Source organism: Balaenoptera physalus (assembly GCF_965194825.1).
Source record: "Balaenoptera physalus genome assembly, chromosome: 11".
NCBI lineage: Eukaryota > Metazoa > Chordata > Mammalia > Artiodactyla > Balaenopteridae > Balaenoptera > Balaenoptera physalus.
The window spans coordinates 25,015,106-25,027,485 of record NC_138896.1 but is presented as its reverse complement, the minus strand read 5'-3'; the positions used below and the strand labels follow the sequence as shown (position 1 = coordinate 25,027,485).

The window sequence follows — 12,380 nt, the reverse complement described above, 5'->3', positions numbered from 1 at the left end:
CGGATACGAATTACTATATGTAAAATAGATAAGTAACAAGGATTTACTATATAGTACAGGAAACAATACTCAATATCTTATAATAACCTATAATGGCCAATAATCTGAAAATATATAACTGAATCACTTTGCTGTACACCTGAAACTAATACAATATTGTAAATCAACTATATTTCAATTAAAATTTTAAAAGATCAGTTGTAGGGACTTCCCTGGTGGCACAGTGGTTAAGAATCCGCCTGCCAATGCAGGGGACACGGGTTCGATCCCTGGCCCGGGAGGATCCCACATGCCGCGGAGCAACTGAGCCCGCGTGCCCTAGAGCCCGCACACCGCAACTACTGAGCCCACATGCTGCAACTACTGAAGCATGCTTGCTTGAGGGCCTGCGTGCCACAACTACTGAGCCCGTGTGCTGCAACTACTGAAGCCCATGTGCCTAGAGCCCGCACTCTGCAACAAGGGAAGCCACCGTGATGAGAAGCCCGCGCACGACAATGAAGAGTAGCCCCCACTTGCTGCAACTAGAGAAAGCCCTGCGCAGCAACGAAGACCCAACGCAGCCAAAAACAAACAAAACGAAAAAACACAAAAACCAAAAACAACCAGTTGTATTCACTCATGATGCTTGGTAAGAGAGACCTTAGAAATCTCCATATTAAGACCTATTTGGGAAGTCAGCGGGAAAAGGGTGGCAATCCTCCTTGGCCTCATTTTCGTATGCCCATCATCACTTCCACTATCTCAATCAGTGATAAAATTATAGGCTTATGTTTAAAGTGTTGTGATTGTCAGTTATACTGCAATTATCTGCTCATTTGTTCATAATCCCCATTAAGCTCCAAGCTCTTCAGGGCAGAACCTCTTATGTTCCCATCTGTGCCTTCAGAGCCTAGATCTGTGCCTGACAGCTTGCCGACTACTGGCTGAAACTATGAATGAATGAATGCCTTCACATCTTTCAGTTTCACATCAATGGGTTTTCCAATCTGTCCGCATCTCACAATCACCTAGAAGCTTTAAAAAACAGATTTCTGGGACCCACCCCTAGAAACTGATTCAGTAGTCAAGAGGCTGAGAAATTTTTTTTTTTTGAAAAGTTCCTCAGGTAATTTTGATGAGCTGCCAGCCTTCTTGGGGAACTACTGCTGTGTATATAAACTGGGCTTTGGGACTAATGAAATCTGTTGCAGACAATATCCATGTATTGTATTACAATGACAGAGTCTAGACTAGGACAGGGGTCAAGGAGAAAATGTTTTTCATTCCTACAAATTAGGTTACAATTCCCTGTTTGCTGTAACTCCACCAGCTGGGGCGGGGGATGGGGGAATCATCTCTTAAGCTGAAATAAACCTAATTAAGTCAGAGATCAGTTCTCCTACCTTCTAAACACAGTGTTACACAGCACATATAACATACAGCCAGCAGGCATGAAGTAGTGTAAGCCCTTCGTCCACTCTGGAATGTTGTTATAAAGAATACCACCCCCTCCTCCCCGCCCCCCGCCCCCGGCAGGAGGCAGGACCCCTTACCCTCTGTCAGCATTTCCCAGTCTGACAGGTGTCAATGGAGGCCAGGCCTGTAAAGCGCAGCGAGGGAGGGTCTATCCTGCTCCCTGTCACCCCCAGCAGCTGTTCTCGGGACACAAGAGGGATTTAGTAACCATGGGCTTGGTCACACTGATCTGGGGACGTGTGAGGTGCCACCAAGTGGCTGCCAACGCCAGAACTCACAGCACATACCTGCCCACAGCCAACTGGACGTACTGCTTGGAAGGAGGCAAGGTGGACAAAAGGAAGCATCCCGACACTGGCCAAGAGGTGGGCTCTGGCTCAGGCGCCGTTATTATCAGTCCTACACTGAGCCACTTCCTATCAGCTTCATTCCCTGGATTAGGGGACAGAGGTGTCTTCATGTGAACTTGGCATCTGTGGAAGGCAGCCTCTAAGGTGGTCCCCAGGGATCCTCTCCTGCACTGGACCAGGGCTGTGTATAGGGCCAATAGAACACAGCAAAAGGGATGGTGTGTCACTTCCGGGATGAGCTTTCCGTAGCTGGTAGGTCAAGTGGCCACCTATCAGCAAGGTAGTGTTACCCCAACAGCTCTGGCCCTTTCTCTTTTAGAAAGATCCATATGACACCCACTAGGAATGCTATCATCATAAAGACAGACACAATTGTTGGTGAGGATATGGAGAAATTGGAACACTCATACATCATTTGGGATTGTCAAATGGTACATCTGCTGTGGAAAATCGTTTGGTAGGTCCTAAAAAAGTGAAACGCAGAGCTATCATATGACCCAGCAATTCTATTCCTAGGTATATGCCCAGAAGAAATAAAAACCTGTACACAAGTATTCACAGCAGCATTATTTATATTAGCCAAAAAGAAAGGGGGGGGGTAAAAACCCAAATGTCCACCAACTGATGAATAAATAAAAGGTAGTACATCCACACAATGGAATGTTTTTCAGCCATAAAAAGGAATGAAGTACTGATACACGTTACAACATAGATGAACCTTGGAAACATTATGCTACGTTAAAGAAGTCAGACACAAAAGGTCACATATTACACGATTCTGTTTTATAGGAAATGTCCAGAATAGGCAAATCCATACAGACACAAAGTACATTAGTGGTTGCCAGGGGCTGGGGAAGGGGAGGATGGGAAGTAATTGCTGACGTGTATGGGGTTTTTGAGGTAATGAAAATGCTCTGGAATCAGATGCACTTAAATTAAAAATAAACATTAAAAAATGAGAGATACTTAAAAAAAAAGCTTTAAAATTCTGCACACTCAAGCTCACTTGTAGAAATCTTTATACTAAGGAAATAAAAGCAGATGTGCATTAAGATTTAATTATAAGATTGTCATCAGTGATATAAGCAGCAGAAAAATACCCATTTAAAAGTAACTTGCTACATAAATTATGGTACAGGCATACAAACAGTATGCCATCATTAAAATAAAGTTACTGGGCACTTATTCCAGAGAAAAGATTGACATGCACACAAAAACCTATACGTGAGTATTCACAGCACCTTTATCTATTATAGCCCCAAACTGGAAACAACCAAGATACTCTTCAACAGGTGAATTATTAAACAAATAGTGGTACATCCACACCATGGAATACTTCTCCGCAACAAAAGGAACACATTTCTGATACATGTAACAACCTGGATGAATCTCTAGACTTAGTGGAAAAAAGCCAATCCCTTTATATAACACTTTTGAAATGACAAAATTATAGAGATGGAGAAGAGATGAGCAGTTACCAGGGGTCAGAGATGGAGTGAAGGCAGGAGGGAAGCAGATGTGGCTATAAAAGGGCAACATGTGCTGATGGAAACGTCCTGTATCTTTTCTGTAACAATGTCAGCAACCTCACTGTGGTACCAAACTACAGTTCTGCACCATGTTACCAGGGAGGGGGAACTGGGTAAAGGGTACTTGGGATCTGGGATCTCTGTGTTATTTCTTAGTTATGAACCTGAAATTACCTCAAAATAACAAGTTACATTAAAAAAAAAAATCCACAAAAGTGGAAAACAAACCAATAAACAAGACTAAGCATTTGACTTTTTAAAAAATTCAACCCCCTCATGCCCCCCTTGCACCTCCCACTGACACACAGTTGTGACTTTTTGGCATCTGTTAACGAGTTCTGCTGGAAAGGAATAGTGTGAACTATCACCTCATTCATGAAAGCTTAACCCTTCACCTAAATGCTAGAGTTTTCACTACTTTAATTTTCAGAGCTGTCTGATTTAGCTTCCCAGTAAACGCTTATTTACCCAGACTACTCAGGCGACAGGAATACTGTTTGACCAGCCTTATGTTCTGACTGACTTCAAGGGACCATACCTCTCACATAGGCCAGTTTTCAGAGAGTAAGAAAATCATTAAACGTATCAAATAAAATCTTCCCGAATAAAATCAAAGCTTTGATGATTCGGGGGCATTCTGTGATCTTGAAGTGTTCCAGGGGCTGAACTATGAGCGCCCAATCCCATTTTACAGAACCATGGATGAGCAGGCATAGATAATTGGGAGAAATCTGTAAATCTATTACGCCTCTCTGGTTTAAATAAGAAGTTCCTGCCATCCGTTATTTCCGTGCCGCTTTCTATTCTACACAGAACATAGAAAACTTTATGTATCATCAATAGTTTTGAGTTGTCAGATTCTAGATGTTTTTTAAATTTCTATTTATTTATTTATTTTTGGCTGTGTTGGGTCTTCGTTTCTGTGCGAGTGCTTTCTCCAGTTGCGGCGAGCGGGGGCCACTCTTCATCGCGGTGCGCGGGCCTCTCACTATCGCGGCCTCAGACTCTTGTTGCGGAGCACAGGCTCCAGACGCGCAGGCTCAGTAATTGTGGCTCACGGGCCCAGCTGCTCCGCGGCATGTGGGATCTTCCCAGACCAGGGCTTGAACCCGTGTCCCCTGCATTGGCAGGCAGATTCTCAACCACTGCGCCACCAGGGAAGCCCTCTAGATGTTTTTTGATAAATGAAAAATATGAAGAAAAGCTTACTTCATTATGAAGAATAAAAACTGCTTTCTTCCATATTTTGGGTCATTTTCTTATCAATCCAATGAAAAACAGAAAGTGGCGAAGGAGCACTTTTATAAAGTGGAGGAGTCCTACCATTCTGTGATTCCGGTTTCCTGGGTGTGTGCAGTGTGGGCGCAAGTTGTGCCCTGCAGGGGGCCTTGCTGCCCTCAGGACAGGAAGGAGCCTTCCATGCCCACAGCTGCCCAGAGCACAGACACTGTCTAGCAAGGGCTGTGGGGACTTCTATAACCCTCTCTCAAAATTCTCCAGTTAAGATTAGATCTCTTCCTAGCAAAGCTTTTCTCCTTTTCACCTAGTGCTACTTTCAACAACCGTGCCACTGTGTTTAAAACCCCCTTGACAACCATTAAAGGTGAAATAACTGAGAATTAGGCCCTAAAGTGATTACATTTTAGTGGAACTCCAAGTAGTTTACCAAGTCACATTAATGTAAATGAATATTCTGACTGGCTAATAACAAGATTTTCCTTTCATTTCAATTCTCCCCAAGTACCAATATCCAACTCCAAGCTGTCATAAAAGCCATTTTGCCGTAACAAAATGAAGAAAGGCAAGCCAGTGATCAAATTAGCATGAAAATTAGGTACCCACCTACAGCTGGAACACTGAGGGAGCGACACTAACAGATCTGAAAATGAAAATTAAGGACACAGTTAGGAGGGGCAAAAATATTTATGTATAGAACTTGTAAGGCACTGCAAAGTAAAGGAGCTGTTACAGTGGAGGATTACTGGACTAAATGTCAATATTATGACATAGTATGAGTGTGTTTCGTGTTTGGTAATTGCAATCATTGTTGCTTTTGTTCTGGTCATCCATTTACAATGCTTGGTGTCAGTCTATTTATCTCTTGTAAAAATAAAATACAGTGTGTGTGTGTATGTGTGTGTGTGTGAAAAAAAAAAAGAACTTGTAAGGTATCTTTCCTGAAGAAGTCAATCAGGTGAAAATTTTAGGAAAAGAATTGAGGCATATAAAATGGCATATACTGTTTAACAACATGCCTTTCGTGAGCATCAAATGTGTTTAAGGCATCACGGTAGGTGGTAGAGATAGGGAACGTGGTCCTTCCCCCTAAACTAAGAAATCTAACTATCATCCAGCTGGAATCCACGTTCTTAGCTCATTTAAAAACACACATGTTCCGAAACTACGTATAAAATAGATAACCAATGAGAACCTACTGTACAGCACAGGGAACTCTACTTAATGCTCTGTGGTGACCTAAATGGGAAGGAAATCCTAAAAAGAGGGGATATGTGTATACAGATAGCTGATTCACTTTGCTATACAACAGAAACTAACAACACTGTAAAGCAATTATATTCCGATAAAAATAAATAACCCCCCACCCCAAAAAAAACCCCACAAATGTTCCAAGATAAGAACATTTAATTGGGGGGGATAGATATAAAAGGATATATAATATCCTACTTTATTATTATTATTATTATTTTTTATTTTTATTTTATTTTTGGCTGTGTTGGGTCTTCATTGCTGCGCACTGGCTTTCTCTAGTTGCGGTGAGCGGGGGCTACTCTTTGTTACAGTGCGCAGGCCTCTCATTGTGGTGGCTTCTCTTATTGTGGAGCAGGGGCTCTAGGGTGCGCGGGCTTCAGTAGTTGTGGCTTGCGGGCTCTGGAGCGCAGTCTCAGTAGTTGTGGCGCATGGGCTTAGTTGCTCCGCGGCATGTGGGATCTTCCTGGACCAGGGCTCGAACCCGTGTCCCCTGCGTTGGCAGGCGGATTCGTAACCACTGCGCCACCAGGGAAGGCCATAATATCCTACTTTGATTTGGAAAAGCTATCACATTTTCCTAGACAGAACCAAATAAACACACTTAACTTGAAGAAAACTAACGGGACTACAGAAGCAGTGACATGTTTAAAATGTATTATGGTTTTCCCCAATAATTTTCTTCATATACATGAACAATTTACTATATGCCCTCAGGTTGGAGAAGGAAAGGAAGAGTGTCTTGGTCAGCTTGGGCTGCTGTAACAGAATACTATAGACAGGTGGTTTAAACAACAGACATTTATTTCTCACAGTTCTGCGGGCTGGCAAGACCAAGGTCAAGGTTCATCTAACCCTTCCCGAAGGCCTCACCTCCAAACATCATCACACAGAGAGTGAAGGCTTCAGCATATGAAATGGGGGGTGAGGGCACACAAACGTTCAGTGTATAACAGAGGGGTGGTTTTGAGAGGGAAAGGGAATGACCGTAATTGCTACTTTTAGAAAACCTAGTCTCTAAGGTGAATCATTTTCATTCATTTACTCCCTCAAGTTATCAAAACATATTATCTCTACTTTACAAAAGGGTTGTGTTCCAGATGTTACTTTGTAAACTAGTCATCTGGCCTCTGGAAAATTCTATTTTCTGTATTCTATTTTCCATAGAAATAATGTGAAATTAGCAGTTCTGGACCTTTTGGGGATCCCACCCCAATTGTAAAAATATGATTAAAGCAAAGGTTAAAAAAAAAAAAAAGAAAAAGTGAAGGTGACCCTCTATCCCCAGATGACAGAGAATTTGGATAAAACTGACAGGCTCCCCAAAATCCTAGGGACCCTCAATCCCCAAATTAAGAACCCTAGCTATAAGTAGTTGACAGATCTCCAGATGGGCCCTAAACTACTTAACTCATAATGAAGTGGCGCCTATGAGTATAGATTCTCACTATTTCTACACGAAAATAATTTCATGTAATATGTATAATGTGAGTTACTACCCTCTGGGCTCTGACACTTAACACTGTAATATGATCTTTGGTAAGCTGTACAGACCCTGGTTCCCTGGACTTTAAACACGTGTGTAATGATGTGTACACCCCATGGGGTTGTTATGAGATGATATGAAACGCTGGGGCAATACAGGGGCACTTCGATTCGCGGCAGCTGCTTTTATGATCCTGGAGCACACAGTCACCGCACCGTGGGAGGCACTGGGACATAGAGCCACAGGACACACACCTGCCTCCGGAGAAGTCAGTCTCACTAGGGAGAAATGATAGCTAGCAAGCTGAGGGAGATGCCTTGACAAAGCACGTACCGATTCTACACAGGGACTGGTGGGTCACAGTCACGTGTAAGGCTTGCCAGTGGGAGATGGGACAAAGGGGAGGGGAGAGAAAAGTGAAAACCCATGTTGGAGAAGCAGCTAAGGGCTCTACTGGTTGATTTTAAACTGGGGGCGGGGGGCTGGAAAGAGAGTGATATCAAGGTCAAGTCAGAAGACTTGACTATTGGCCACAATAGTCCACACAGGAGATGGAGGACACCATGAGGCCACGGCAGGGCAGGGAACCAGGGGCCACAGGAGGGATGGCGGGAAGGCGAGGGGAGGGAGAGGAGGAAGCCCCAGTTCTGGTTCTGACTCTGCACCCTGCACGCAGTGCTATCCTATGAGTCAGGGAGCACAGGGACAAGTAGGAGAGAAGAAGGGAATAGGGAAGGTTCTGACCATCTAGAAATGTACCGCCCGGCCACCGATTCTGTTCATGACAGACGCATCGTGCCTGCTGAGTCAACACTCAGGCCATGTGTTGTGAATTACTGGAGTGCAAATCAGTGAACATTCACTGTAGTGATGTGTTCTCTTATAGGGAAAAATCTGCAAGATGAACTGTGCACTGAGTGAGTAATGTTAAGTATAAGAAGTTCAAGCTTAAGCTAGGACCTAAGCCACGCATTTGTTTAGGGATTTATGCTCTTCTTGTCCTAAGAAAACACTAAGCCAGCTACACTCCAACATGAATTACACACTTCAGGGGGTTGAATTTTTTAGCAAATTGCTATTTCCCTTCACTAAATGGTCTGCTAATGACTGCCACATAAAAGCTTTCCAAAGTCACTCTCCCATCACAACATCTCTCTGCGAGAATCTGAAAACCACTTAGGACAGCGCAGGCCACGATTTCAAATGATTTTTCTTATTTTCAAGTCCTTTTCTTTGAAGAGCATCATGATGACAGCAAGAGCAACTGACACTCAGTCCTTACTACGTGCCAGTCTTTCTGCTATAAATTTACAAGGATGATCTCACTTGACCCCTCACACCAGCCCTTTCCCACATCCCCTTTTCACAGGTGAGCACACTGAGGCAGAGAGCAGCTAAGTCCTTTATCCAAGGTCATGCCAATAGCAGGCAGAGTGACTCCACAGCCTGCTCTTTTAACCACTGCACTCTAGTTCCTATGTTACACTAAAAATAAAAAAGGGATGTTTATTGCAGGAACTTGAAAAAATAGAAGAGGTTTTTTTTTTTTTTGGTTTCATTTTAAGGTAAAAACAAAAAGCCTCTGAGAGTGTGGTAGAATCCATGTCCTTCCTTCTGCCATTTACAAGCAGAGTGATCCTGGGCAAGTTAACCTCTGAAAGCCTCAGTTGCCTCACCTGAAATAGTCCCTTCAAATGGGAGTAAAAATAATACCTATGTACTCAGATGAAATGGTTCGTGTACAGCATTTAGCACAGAGCTATCCTAGTATTATATAATAAATATATAAATAAAATATAAATATATTCATATAAATATATTCCACTATTCTGTATGCTTTAAAAAAGCATATACTGGGCTTCCCCGGTGGCGCAGTGGTTGAGAATCTGCCTGCCAATGCAGGGGACACGGGTTCGAGCCCTGGTCTGGGAAGATCCCACATGCCGCAGAGCAACTAGGCCCGTGAGCCACAATTACTGAGCCTGCGCGTCTGGAGCCTGTGCTCCGCAACAAGAGAGGCCGCGATAATGAGAGGCCTGCGCACCGCGATGAAGAGGGGCCCCCGCTTGCCGCAACTAGAGAAAGCCCTCACACAGAAATGAAGACCCAACACAGCCATAAAAAAAAAAAAAAAAAAAAAAAGACAAAAATGTAGTTCCCAGAGGCTCTCATTAAAAAAAAAAAAAAAAAAGCATATACTTGTATAATCTTGCATTTCAACACTGCAGCAATTACTATCTTCATGAACCTAATCTGAGTTTTGGAGCAATATTTATACAAATGCTTTAATTATTCCCCCATTATTAGTCATTTAGTCTGCTTCCAAGTTTTTACTATTCTTTTTAATAAATTTATTTATTTATTTATTTTTTGGCCACGCTGGGGCTTTGTTGCTGCGCGCGGGCTTTCTCTAGTTGTGGCAAGCGGGAGCTACTCTGTTGCGGTGCGTGGGCTTCTCACTGTGGTGGCTTCTCTTGTTGCGGAGGACGGGCTCTAGGCATGTGGGCTTCAGTAGTTGCAGCACGCGGGCTCAGTAGTTGTGGCTTGCAGGTTCTAGAGTGCAGGTTCAGTAGTTGTGGCACACGGGCTTAGTTGCTCCGCGGCATGTGGGATCTTCCCGGACCAGGGCTCGAACCCGTGTCCCCTGCACTGGCAGGTGGATTGTTAACCACTGCACCACCAGGGACGTCCAAGTTTTTACTACTCTTAAATAATATTGTGATGGCCATCTCTGCACGTAAAACTTTAGCTGTATATTAAATTACTTCCTTGAATGAGATTCCCAGAAATTGGCCAATCATGTCTAAGGGTCTTCATATAACATATATTGCAAAATTTCTTTCCAAAACATTTTCACCTACTAACATTCCTACCAGCAGGGACTATGTGAGCAGCCTATATAAACTGCACCCTGGCCAGGATTGGGTAATGTCATGAAGGAAAAAGAGATTTTATTTTTTTAGTCTAATACAAAATGCTCTATGTGTATATTAGAAATATAAATCATACAGAAAGCCCAACAGCTGAATAAACATTGAATATATGTATAAAGAGTCATTTTTGGCTAATGATCATAAAAGAAAAATGAATAATAAATTCTGTGTATCTTCTACTTAAGAATTGATTTGTGGGGGCTTCCCTGGTGGAGCAGTGGTTGGGAGTCTGCCTGCCAATGCAGGGGACACGGGTTCAAGCCCTGGTCTGGGAGGATCCCACATGCCGCGGAGCAACTGGGCCCGTGAGCCACAACTACTGAACCTGAGTGTCTGGAGCCTGTGCTCCACAACAAGAGAGGCCGCGATAGTGAGAGGCCCGCGCGCCGCTATGAAGAGTGACCCCCACTTGCCGCAACTGGAGAAAGCCCTCGCACAGAAACGAAGACCCAACACAGCCAAAAATAAAAATAATAAATAAATAATAAACAAATAATTTTTTTAAAAAAGAATTGATTTGTGAATATAAGCTGGAATTTAATTGGTCACTTATGTTAAGAGTTTTTCTTTCTCTCAGGTTATTAGTAAATGGAATTGTCTGCATTCCACAAAGATTCCCCCCTCAAACCCAGGAACTCAGTCTAGTTACCAATTTTTAAACCTCTAAGAGAAGCATTCGTCTTACATACACAATAGTGATCCTTGAGGACAGCATGCATTTAAAAAGCACAGTCCAAGCATTTGTTAAGTATCTATTTTGTCTAGGGACATGGACTGTTTTTAAAAAGTGGACTCTACAAACCCAACCACAAAGGAGCCCCGCAAAGCAACAGTAAATCCGCTTCTAGTAACAGAGGCTCATAAAACTAGCTTTTAAAAAGCCAAATGTTTTCTGTATTTAAGAACTTGAATTAACATGATGCTTCCAGGTGGTTTTTAACTGTGTACGTAACATTTTGCAGAAGACAGGGCATTGTTTGCCCCTCAGTAGCCAAGTCAGCCAAATCCAGTTTATGTCATTAGTATTACTATCAATAAAGCATCATAAAACAGCTTGATTTTTCCAATCCCATGTGGAGGCACTGAGTGAGCAGTTAGAAAAATATTTTGACTTGTTCACAGAGAAAGTTCATATGCATTTCACAGGATACAAATGAGAAACCCCAAGGTGTCCTCTCGCTTGCACTTTTCAGCTCAGTCACCTGCATCCAGAACAAAAAAGGTTGAACCCAAAGCTTCAATTTAAAATAAACCAACTGCTACTTGGATCATAAAAATCCTCATAACGACAAGTGGTCGACCATCGGGGGAAAGGAAATTCTGATCAGCAAAATGTCAGGCAGGCAGTGAGATAAGCTATACAAGGTCTAATAGGATGAAATGGCATTAACTCTGGCCCAATTTATCCCAGCATCAAACAAATCTCAGATCATTACAGACTGTAACACCTCATGAATGAGTTAAGAAGACTTCGTTATGAAATCATAATATTCTTCCTTTAGAGAATCCCTGGCTTCAGGGTGGTAAGATCATTAAAAATAGAGAACACAATGATGATTATCTGAATAGTAACTAACACTGAACGCTCAGTGTGTGTTAAGCGTCACTCCAGGCACCCTCACGTGCACCACTTGATTCAATCTTCTCAGTAACCTTGTAAAGGGTCTTTTCCCTACTTTACAGAGAAGGAAATGGAGGTTCGCATACTAGAAGGTACTGCACACGATGACAGAGCCTGTACTTGGTTCAGGGGATTCAAACAAAGCTCTTAGCTGCCTCTCATGCTAAAATCTGACTAAGTTTAACTCTGCTAGGAAAAACTAAAGTACATCCAACTGGCCACCTACAGATATCTATAACACACTACTGGGTTCTAAGTAACAATCTAAGGTTTTGTAAGGAACGATTTATGCCCAAGGCACCCTAACACCAAGACAATGGTGTACAAAACCAGAATGTCACTGGACCCATGGTTACTACTGGTTACAATGTTTATGGGACATACACTTGATTTGGTTTTTCTTCCCCATTCAAATGAGTCAGAAAGAAGGTTAGTGGCCTGCTCACAGGATCCATGAGGTCATATTAAATCTCAGGTAGCAAGTCTGCTTAGAAATGACAGAAAAGCAAATAATGG

General features: G+C 42.7%; 1 protein-coding gene across 3 annotated transcripts in view; it reads right to left on the bottom strand.

The window, feature by feature from the left end:
- ELOVL5 (ELOVL fatty acid elongase 5) overlaps positions 1–12,380 on the bottom strand; it is a 70,216-nt gene that overhangs the window by 33,538 nt on the left and 24,298 nt on the right. Inside the window, exon 2 of one of the 3 annotated variants that reach the window (XM_082411701.1) lies at positions 5,179–5,216. The exons of the other annotated variants lie outside the window; for them this stretch is intronic. The gene's annotated coding sequence lies outside the window, so the exon portion shown is untranslated. The remainder of the gene's footprint in view (positions 1–5,178; positions 5,217–12,380) is intronic. 3 annotated transcript variants of the gene reach the window in all.